The sequence below is a fragment of the Octodon degus genome, unplaced genomic scaffold (assembly GCF_000260255.1).
Source record: "Octodon degus isolate 3935 unplaced genomic scaffold, OctDeg1.0 scaffold00088, whole genome shotgun sequence".
Classification (NCBI taxonomy): domain Eukaryota; kingdom Metazoa; phylum Chordata; class Mammalia; order Rodentia; family Octodontidae; genus Octodon; species Octodon degus.
The window spans coordinates 595,861-606,912 of NW_004524664.1; positions in this window are offsets into that span (position 1 = coordinate 595,861).

Genomic DNA, 11,052 nt, shown 5'->3' on the forward strand with positions numbered 1-11,052 from the left:
TTGCCTGTGCTGCAAGCAAGTATGGGTCCTTTAGAGCTGGAGCTTCTGGGAAGATTTTTTAAGTGGAATATGGAAGGACCCAAATTAGAACAAAAAGTTGTTTCACAGTCTCCTGAACAAGGCTGAAACTTTAGCCACTAAAGAAAAAAATACTAAATATGCTTTCAAAAGTTTGCTTCACTTATGTCATTAATCTACTCACATTCTAATTTCACATAGTATCATTTTCAAAATAGAAATCTGTTTTTGCACAGTAACTAACTAGTAAGTAATTTGAGACAGGAAGTATAGATCCATGTAGTGTTAGAACTAGAAAGACCATCAGAGGCCCTCAAAGGACAGTGCCAGTAAGAAATCTATTAACATTTGAAAGAAGTTTGTTTATTGTTAAAGGGTTAATATTGTCAATTGTATTAATGTGTCCTGATTTATAAAATACTATGTCTTTGAGTTTCCATGGTACTCGAAGTAGCACAATTTCAGTGCAAGCTGATTGTTGTTATTACCTTACAACTTCGTGTTTGAGAAATAACATTGGCCTCAGTGACCATGGAAAAGCAATTTGGCTCTTCTTCAACATAGCATTGGTGTGTTGTATTTAAAATTTACAAAAAGAGTATGAATCTGCACCAAAACCAATGTGCAAACTGATCTTCACCAGCAAGTCCTCCTGCACAGAGCAGTTACTGTCCAAAAAATGTTTTCACAATGGGGTAGGGTTAAAAGAAATGCCAAAGCCTCAAATTCAGTATTTCCAAAAAATTATCACATTTCTCATTGATACTTTATGCTTCAAAAGGCAGTTACTTTTTACTTACCTGATTTATTTTTTCAGGGAAGTAGTGATTTTCACTCACAAAAGCAACTTTTTCTTTAGAAATGAAAAACACCCAAATATAAATATCATCTTATTAACCTTGTACTTTATACAAGTAACCCCTGCCTCACTTCTGGGTCTGAAATGCAAACTTCAACTGAATGAGGAAGGTTGAGACCCTTTTCTCTGTATTATTTTTATTTTATAATAATTTTTGAAACATTAAAAATAATGCAGAATTTCAAAACAAGATGGTAGGAAATTAACAATGGTTATTATATTACGTATTATTTTCAACTATTATAGTTGCTCAGATTACCAGATATAGACATGCAAAATTGATCAAACAATGTAAGCACTAACTGCTCCTTTCAATTAACTAATAAAAATTAGTAGTATAATTATGTTAGTTATTATATATATGTAAAATATATATTATATATACTTTACACTTTCAGCTTCTCACTCAAGGAAGACAATACAATGTTTACACATGTGAGTTTGATTTATACTCACCTATAAGTAGTCTCTAGTTGCACCCACTTACCTATAAAAGCCTTGAGTTGGGCTGGCGAGATAGCTCAGTGGACTAAAGTGCCAGCTTAGGCAAGCTTAGACAAGTGCAGGGACCACAGTTCAATCCCTGGCACTACCTGCTGTGCCAGCCCCAGCCTCAGGGTGGGCTGAACTGACTACAAAGTCCAAGCATAGTGGCCCATGCCTGCAATCCCAGCACTGGGGAGGCTGAAGCAGGAGGATCACCATGAGTCCAAGCTGGGTGGTTAGACCCTGCAACAACCAAATACATTTTTTTAAAAAGCCTTGAATTTATCACTTTTATAGATGAGTAATACTTCACTGCATAAAAGTACCACAACATTTTTATCCATTTCTCAATTGATGGGCATTTGGGTTGTTTCCAAGATTTAGCTGTGACAAATTGTGCTGCTATAAATGTGGATGAACATATTTCACTGGGTTATGATGTTTTTAATTCTTCTGGGGAAATACCCAGAAGGGGAACAGCTGGGCCAAATGGGAATTCTAGTCCAATTTTTTAAGGAATCTTCACTCTGACTTCCACAGTGGTTGCACCAGCCTATATTACCACCAACAGTGGAGGATTCCTTTTTCCATACAGTTCCACCAGCATTTGTTATTGGTTAATGTTTTGATGACAGTCATTCTTTCTGAGGTGAGATGGAATCTCAGTGTTGTTTTAACATGCTTCCTATCCATATTATATGACTACAATGGAATGAAATTGGAAATTACTGACAAAAGAAACTACAAGCACTGTATAAACACAGGGAAATTAAACAACACCCTCCTGAACAACCAATGGTTCACAGATGAATTCGAGGAAGAAATTAAACAATATATCAAATCAAATAAAAATGCAATAGAACTTACCAAAACCTGTGGGACACATTGAAAGCAGTCCTCAAAGGGAAATTTATAGTGGTAAATTCTCACATCAGGAAAACAGAACTTGCTCTGCATTGTTCATCGCCTTTCCCACCTTTCTTCTGCGTTCCTCCTCCTTGTAGATTCTGTCTGTACCATGATTACACCCATACATTCTGAGGTTGGGATCATTAGCCTTACTGGTGAAGGTGAGGATGTTGTTATTAGAGCTCACTAGAGACACAAAAGACAAAAATTCACTTCCAAATGTAGGGCCAAGTGAAAACTACATGCAAATGCATGTAAGGGAATTGGGGGATCTGTCTCTATCCCTTCATGGTTTTTCTCCTTTTTGTTTTTGCCCTAGCCATCCAGAACAAGACATCAACACCTGCACACTGTGATATTTTGCCTGCAGCTGCTTCTTCCACTACCCAGAATATCTTTTTTGCCTCATTTTTCTGGAGAGTTCCTACTATGTCCTTAAATAGCAACTTTTCTACAAATGCTCCTCTTAACCCTCTCTTAGCCTTTTCTCCATATTGTCACAGTCTCCTGAAAATACATATATTTTTGGTAGCTGTCAGGTGTCATTTATTTTTGTTTGTAATTGTGGTAAAATGCACACAATATTAAATCTACCATATTAACCACTTTTAAATGCACAATGCAGTAGTCTTAGTGCATTCACGTTGTATAATCAATCTCCAGAGCCTTTTCATCTGTTAAACTGCCACTATAGTCACCCAACTCCTCGCTCACATTCCTGTCACCCCACCCCAGGCCCTGTAACCATAATTCCACTTTCTGTTCCTGTGAAATTGGCTACTCTAAATACCTTATATGAATGCAATTATGACATCATTTTTACCAGCGGCTTATTTTACTTAGCATAATGTCTCCGAAGTTCACCCATGTTGTAGTGTATAGCAAAATTGCTTTTCATTTTAAGGCTGAGCAGTATACTAATGTAAGTGTCCACCACCTTCTCTTTACCCACTCATCTTCCCACACTCATATGGGTTGTTTGTGTCTTTAGCTATTGTGAATAATGTTGCTATGAACGTGAATATGTAAGAACCTCTTTGAGACTATTCTTTTAAATATTTTGGATTTAGAGAAATTTGGGATCATACGATAATCTATATTCCTTTTGTAGAATTACCATGCTGTTTTCCCTAATGTTTCCATTTTACTTCCATACCAGGAGCACACAAATAGGACCTCTAGTCCTAATTTTTTTAAGGAACCTTTATTGTTTCATCTGTTTAGCAACACTTGCTGTTTCTACTTGTTTATCTTATGGCAGCCATTCTAATAGGTATGAAAGAATTATCATTTGTTACTTAAATTATCTGGTTTTTCTCTAACATTGACTTTCGGAGAACCATTTCTTCTCAACTAGGCACACCCTTTCATGTTATTACTGTCTAACTACTTGCCTGGAATACAATCTGTCCTTTAAAAGAATAAACATCACCACAAAACAACTCTGAAGAAGCATTAAATTTACTTAGGACAAAAACAGCCAACTCTTGGATTCCAGTGGGGTGGGAAGTAGAGAAGTCACCACTGGAAGCTTCGGATGCTGATGGTAGAAGAGGACCAAGCAAGCTTGTCTCATGGCCTTTGGGAGGACAAAAGAAGAACAGGGGTACAGAGTCAAAGAGCTGATCAAGGGTTGCATAACCCTGAAAGTCTTTTTTCCAAGGAAACACTGTACAGCATAGTCCTCAGCTCTATTTTAGGAGTCCCCATCTCCACCCCACTGACTCAATTCAAAGTCTCCCATCCTAGAGTTAGATGTCATTTGGTCTGTAAAAAGGGGCTGCTTCTGTGTTCCTGGTGCCCTAATACAGAATAAAACCAGAGCATTGTATAATTCCCTGTACTTAGGTCTTTGAATCCAAACAATATTGGAACCATAGCCTACTGACAAACTGGGAGTGCCGAAGTCTTTATTGTACCATTGTTTATGACAACACCAAGATTTATAAAGAACATAAACAATGGTGTAGGATCAAAGATTACATCCCCAAAGTCCTGATCCCTGCTATACTGTGTAACTTGGCTCTTTGAGCTCTGCCAGCAGGTTAAGCTTGCATTTCAGAGTTCATTGCCAGGCTGTTAATGTATTTTTTTCCCAAAGCTCAGCATTTCTAAAAGAGCCCAATTCCTCCTTTTATATTCCTCCTGTTATTACTAGAGTAGGAGCAGATCTGGAATTTTCTATTGCTTCATGTTCCATAATTTTAAAGCACAAGTCTTCCTATTCAGTATGTTCTTTAAATAATTACAAATCTCTTTTATAATAAACCCTTCCCATCTTGTTACCAGTCTACTTTTTATCTTTTTTGGTTCTGCCTTTAAGGCTGTTTCAGCAATGCTAATTACAAAGAAAAAGATAAGGTCGAATTGCTTTTCTTCTCCACCCACATCAGCTCAGAAAATGAACTGCAGTATTTTCCTTCCCTATTTGTGCAGGTAATAATGTATTCAGTGTGGCAAAACCTTCACAGATAATAAAAATTATGTGCTTTTTGCAGATGTGCTAATTATCTCTCCTTGATCAAGAAAAAAATATTGAATCAGCCTCCAACTCTACAGCTTCATTTGTACCCATATTTGATGCTGTCAAGAAAGCCTGAGCTATTTTCATTTTACTTTAGTTTTGGGGCTAGAAATAAAAATATTATGGAAAATTATTATTGTAAAAAGCTAAAAGCAACTAGCACAGATGATTGACTATGAAAGTTCCTACCAGTTAAGTTATGATGCTGATATAAACATAGAGAGATTAAAAAGAAACCAAAAGAAAACAGAATGAATGATTTGCAGTGTCCAATTTGGGTAATGGGAACTAACTCAATCTATTTTGAACATACAGCGATAATTTTGTTATTAAAGACTGTGTGTCAGGAAAGACACAAAGAATGTACTTTTAAGATATAAAACAACATCATTCCCTGGCAAAAGGCCAACAATTTTCATCATGTAACATTTATTTATTTATCAATTTATTTATAGTTGCACAGCATTCTGATCAAAATTGTTTACAATGGCAGAATACTTTTACTAAATTATGTTGCAATTTGATAATAATGCTCTGTATTCAGTAGTGAAATTCCATTTAACTGTATTCTTAGAAGGAAAAAAAATCATTTGGCTTTACACATTTCAACCTAAAAACAATCATGCATTAGGTGTAAGACTATAAAGTAATACTATCAATACTGTGAAATATGGCAATTTAAAATGATTCCCATGGAAAGGATAAAATGAGAAGTGAAAAATAGTTGTTTTTCTGTGTTATGGTTTGGTTTGGTCTGGTCTGGTTTGGTTTGTTTTGTTTTGGTTTGGTTTGGTTTGGTTTGGTTTCGTTTGCTACTGAGAATCAAATTTCATTTCTTTTTCAACCTGAAAAAACTTCAAAATAAAGAAAACCTGGCTTGCCTTTGCTTCTGACAAAATAATTCATAAACAAACTAGTCCACATTTTTTCATTCCTTCCTCTCCTAGACTTATTTGTACAAACATTTAAACATCCAAAACACTGATGAGCATTTAGTGAACTGACTGCAAGATCAAAGTGTCACTGAGCCCATTATATGCACATAGTATCACACGAATCTACTCACTGGGTTACTTGGACATAAAGATCACATACACTAGGATGTACAATATAAAGTATATGATAGGTTGTCCTTGAAAATAATAAAAATCTCAATATCAAGATATTATGCATATGCCATTCATAATAGCTTCGGGACCAAACTTTCCTTTCATCTGATATTAGTAATAGTAACATGTGAAAATCTCTCTGGGAAAGGGAAATGGCAAAACTAATCCAAGTGTGAGTCCCATTCTGTACACTTGGATTCTGTTCTAGTCAGAGGGCCCCCAGTAAAACCTTGTGCTCTTCCCTTGATGCTGGCTGCTGCCACTGTAAGACAGAAGAGTCTCATCCACTGTCCGCTCCAGATCTCTCTCATGATCTGCAACTGATCCTCCTACCTCAAACATCTTAAGCCTCATCCCTCTCCAGGGTTTTCATGCCAAAGTGAAAGATCTCATAATACATTTTTAAAATCATATAGGTGGAATACAGAAGTAATAGACGATTTATCCTGTTTTAGCATTTTTCTAACTACTGGGAAAAAAATACCAAATAACCACAAATTTAAAGAAGAGCTTTATTTTGGCTCACATTTTTATCTCTAGCTGGTTGGCTCCAAGGCAGGTAGGCATGGTGGAAGAGTCTGTCAGAAGAAAGTAACTCCATTCATGCCAACCTGGTAATGGTGATCAGGGGAGGACCTGGTAGGGTAGATACACCTTAGCAGGTCGTGTTCCAAGTAAACCCACCTTTTCAGTCCAAGTCCCACCTCCAAACACCAGTTTTATCAATAAGGCCCCTTGAACTCAGTCACTTCTCCAGAGCTGTTCCTATGAGTACATGAGCCTCTTGGTAGACATCCAAACATAAACTATAACACACTGCATGGGGTAATGTTTGAACAATTGAAAGCAGTTACTAGCAGACAAATTCTGATACTTTTCACTCTTTGATGAACTTCTTGGAAAGACAGTACCCTCTTATGACTTGACTAATGTTGTTCTGTGAGACACAGCTATGACCAGCTCACTAACAATTCCTTTACGTTGACAACTTCTCCTTCTGTTCTTCAACTTCCTTTCCCCTTCCTTTTCTAGGATAGTACTTATAATACATTGTAGTATTTCATATTGGCTGCAATTATTATTTTGTAGAGAATTTAGGAAGGACAATATCTAACAATAAAAAAGCAAAAAGGTTAGTGATCGATCAATGGTGGCAATTAATATATTAATTATAAATTTGTATTCAGTTTGTCTGAAGAGTTACATAGTTTGGATAAGCATCTGTGGTGGATTGACAACTGGTGCTCAACTTGTAACACCTAGCTTGACTGAGTCAGCATGGTGCTGGATGTGGGAGGCCTACCTGAGGATTGTTACCTGCCACATCAGAGGAGAACTGGAGAAGAAGAAGAGAAGCTATTAGTGCTCTTGGAGAAGCTTGTCCTGCTGGCTTTCATGATGAACTCAGCTATTCTTATCATTGAAGGAGTTCAGGACCTTGTCACTGAGAATAGTTATGATTTACTTTGGGGGACCTCTGGTCCTCACTTTGATTATCACTTCTTGGCTCCAGAAGGTAAGGTGGTACACTTCTCAGTCTCCTGGAGAGGCTGGTCACTTTGGCTTTCCTGATTGGAACTCAGCTTTCCTCATCATCAGAGAAGCTTGGGACCCCATTATTGCTGAGGATGGCTGTGGTGATTTGGGGGGAAGCTTTGGATCTTAATTTGAGAGTTGCTTCCTGACTCCTGTGCAGATCCCTCAGCCTGCTAGCAGTCTCTTTGCCCCACTGGAATAGACTTTGTAGCTTTCACCATTCACCTTTGGCCCTTTCCAGTATAGCTCTATGAAAGAGGCCTGCATCAGGTATTTTCATGGGCTCTTTGCTTCAAGCTGGACTCATGGGGAGCACTGTCATAGTCTTTAGCTGGACTCATGCAGGACACAGTATGGGATTCAGGCCCTCAACTGGATTCTTTGGTCTTTAGTGTGCGACAGACTTCTTGCACTTTTGTATATGATTCTTTGGGTGATTCATTAGAAAAATAATATTATAAAATATATGTTCTATATTGTATTATTCCCTTTGCAAAACCCCAAACCATGATAACATCCTAAATAAAAGTAGAGAAAATAGGGAATTGAGTTTATTTATTCCAAAACATGGGTTTTCCTATGTATCAGTCACTAGATTGGTTATTCATTAGGGATTCAAGATTTAAATCAGGTTGAGAGAGCCTTTTTACCAAGATGGCACCAAAGGTGAAGAGGAAACCCCTGCCTCTCTTAAAGCTGAAGCCAAAGCAAAAGCTTTGAAGGCCAAGAAAGCCATGCCGAAAGGCATCCACAGCCACAAAAAGAAGAAGATATGAATGAAACCCACCTTCTGCCATCCCAAGACACTACAGATCCAAAGGCAGCCCAAATACCCTCAGAAGAGAGCCTTCAGGAGAAACAAGCTTGACCACTACACAATTATCAAGTTCCCCCTGACCACAGAGTCAGCCATGAAAAAGATCAAGGACAATAATATACTCATGTTCATTGTGGATGTCAAAGCCAATAAGCACCAAATCAAACAAAGAAGCTCTATGGCATTGATGTTGCCAAAGTCAATCCCCTAATCAGCCCTGATGGACAAAATATGAATGTTTGACTGGATCCCAATTATGATGCACTGGATGTTGTCAACAAAATTAGGATCATCTAAACTGAGTCCAAGAGCCAGGGAAATGACTCAGTAGAATAAGCACTTCCCTGGCAAGCACAAGGGCCTGAGTTTAATCCCTGGTTCTACCAAAATAAATAAATAAATAAACTAACTGAGTCCACCTTGCCAATTCTAAATATATACTTTTTCCCCCAGTTTGAAAAAAAAAAGGATTTAAATCAAAACTACCAATTCCTTGGGCTCTAACTGATCCTTCTTTAAGAATAACACTACTAATTTTTTTTTTTTTTTTTATGTATTTGGTACAGGGTCTACAGGGTCTACAGAATCTCGCTACATAGATTGGACTCATAGTGATTCTCCAGTTTTTAGCCTCCCAAGTGCTGGAATTATAGGTGCGTGCCACCACGCCCAGTCTCAATCGATGTCTCAACGCCCCTCCCCTTCCCTTCCCTCCCCCAGGCGGTGCCGGCACAGCACACTAGCAATCGCACTGCAGTCGCTGCACTCTGCCAAAGCAGGCCCTTTAGTCAGCTGAGCTGTCTGGCTGGCCCTATCTACTGATATTTTAAGCGATGATATTCCAAGAAGCATGTAAAGTAAGCAATGTTTGCCACAACTGTGAAATGGTGGGTGAGTTTTCTTATTCTCTGACTAAATTACAGTAATAAGACAAGACTGTGCAGGGTTAATGTTAGTGTTTTATTTAATTATACCATTTACTTCTGTAAGCAATGCCAAATCCTTCAAGCTGAGAGATATCCTATCTTAATAAGAGACTCAGATGCACTCACGATAAATCATGCTGTGCCTCCTCTCCAGGGCCCACAATACTGTCATGCCCACTTGAAGCCTCACAGAGTTCCAGACTTTGGAAACCTGGGAGCTGCATTCACTGGCTTTCCTGGCAAGCAGACATGACAAGCAGAATCCCTGTGAGTGATGTGGAATGGAGGCAAGAGGCAGAAGCCCTGCTAATATTTCTTGTGGTGTGATAGGTAAACATCCCTACATGTGGGAAAAGTGAAGTTTTTGTTTTTTGGTTGTTATGTTTTAGGGAAGGGTCTGCAGGATGTTCATGGTCTCACTACTAGACTGGACTCATAGTGATCCTCCTGTTTACAGCCTCCCAAGAGCTGGGATTATAGGCATGCACCACCACGCCCAGTCTCAGAAAAGTGAAGTTTTTGTGGTGCCCTCTAAGTCTTCTAAAAGTTCCCCAACTACAGTTGAAAAAATGAGAAGAAATGATTGGGAAAACATTCAAATCATTAGCACCTGTTTCCTGGATCAGGGACTCTTTAGTTTTAGAAAAGCTTACAACACAACTGAGAATCTGCAAAGCTTGCCCCGATCTTCACCGTCACAGGGCTTCACAGGTTTGAAAAGATTTAATTTCTTGGGTGAAATATCGTCCTGCTGGAAAACCTCATGATTCCTGCTGCTTAGATGGAACTCACATTGATATGTTATTCTTTTTCTATGTTCCACCTTAACTTGAAAATTGGTTACCTTTTAGTATAAGTTTTAAAAACTTTATTCTTTCATTAACTATACGATATATTTTACTACTTGTAAGGTAAGTGCCAGATATTAAACATAAAAATAAGATATCTCGGAAATATAAAAATTGCATTATCAGAACTTGTTGATATGATGGTCTTGCTGTTACAAAGTCAAATGAATTAATAATAGACTCATTTCCATGAGGCAAACCCACCTTTCTAAACCTCAGACCTGATTTCGCCACAATATAAGTTAATGGAAGCCATAAAATTTGTAACATTGGTGCATTTGCAATAGGTAAAAGGAAAAATCTTAATGGCTGCTGTAGCTTAAAGAAATACTTTCTGTCCCTTTCTAGGGGACACTGATAAATTCAAGAAATAGCAACTTGGTCATTTAATTAAGATGGCATGTAATTGCTAATTAATGCTACAATAATCACTAAAAATTTAGATATGATACTAATTCACTTCATTATTTTCCTGAAACTTGCCAAATTTCCTTTAAAGTTTTCTTTCTGTTTTTCATCCTTCTATTAGAAAAATATTGTTTTATTACAATTTCTGAGAATTAAGAACATTGCAAGTATCTTCAAAGCCACAGACCAGATAAATAGTTCTACCCAATTCAGAAGAGGTTGGTCCATCTTGCACAGAGGAAGATGAGTCAAGAAACATTAATTTACTTTTTAAAATATCTTTTATTTATTCATTTGGCACAGGGCCTCCCTATGCCGCTCAGACTTGTAGTGATCCTCCTGCCTCAACCTCCTCAGTGCAGGGATTATAGGTGTATGCCACCATGTCCCATTTCAGTGACCAGCATGGCACACAGTACTGGGGATCAAACCCTTGCCCTTGCACTTGCCAGGCAGGCACTTAGACTGCTGAGCTATCTCCCCACCCTCATCCACCTCAAGGCACATTTAGCTGGCACTGGATGGCAAGTTTTCAGCTGGTGGTTTAGGTGTTGTAGAAACACACACTGGCTATCCCAGCCTAGAGAGACTAAATTGTCTCCCTTTTTCAGC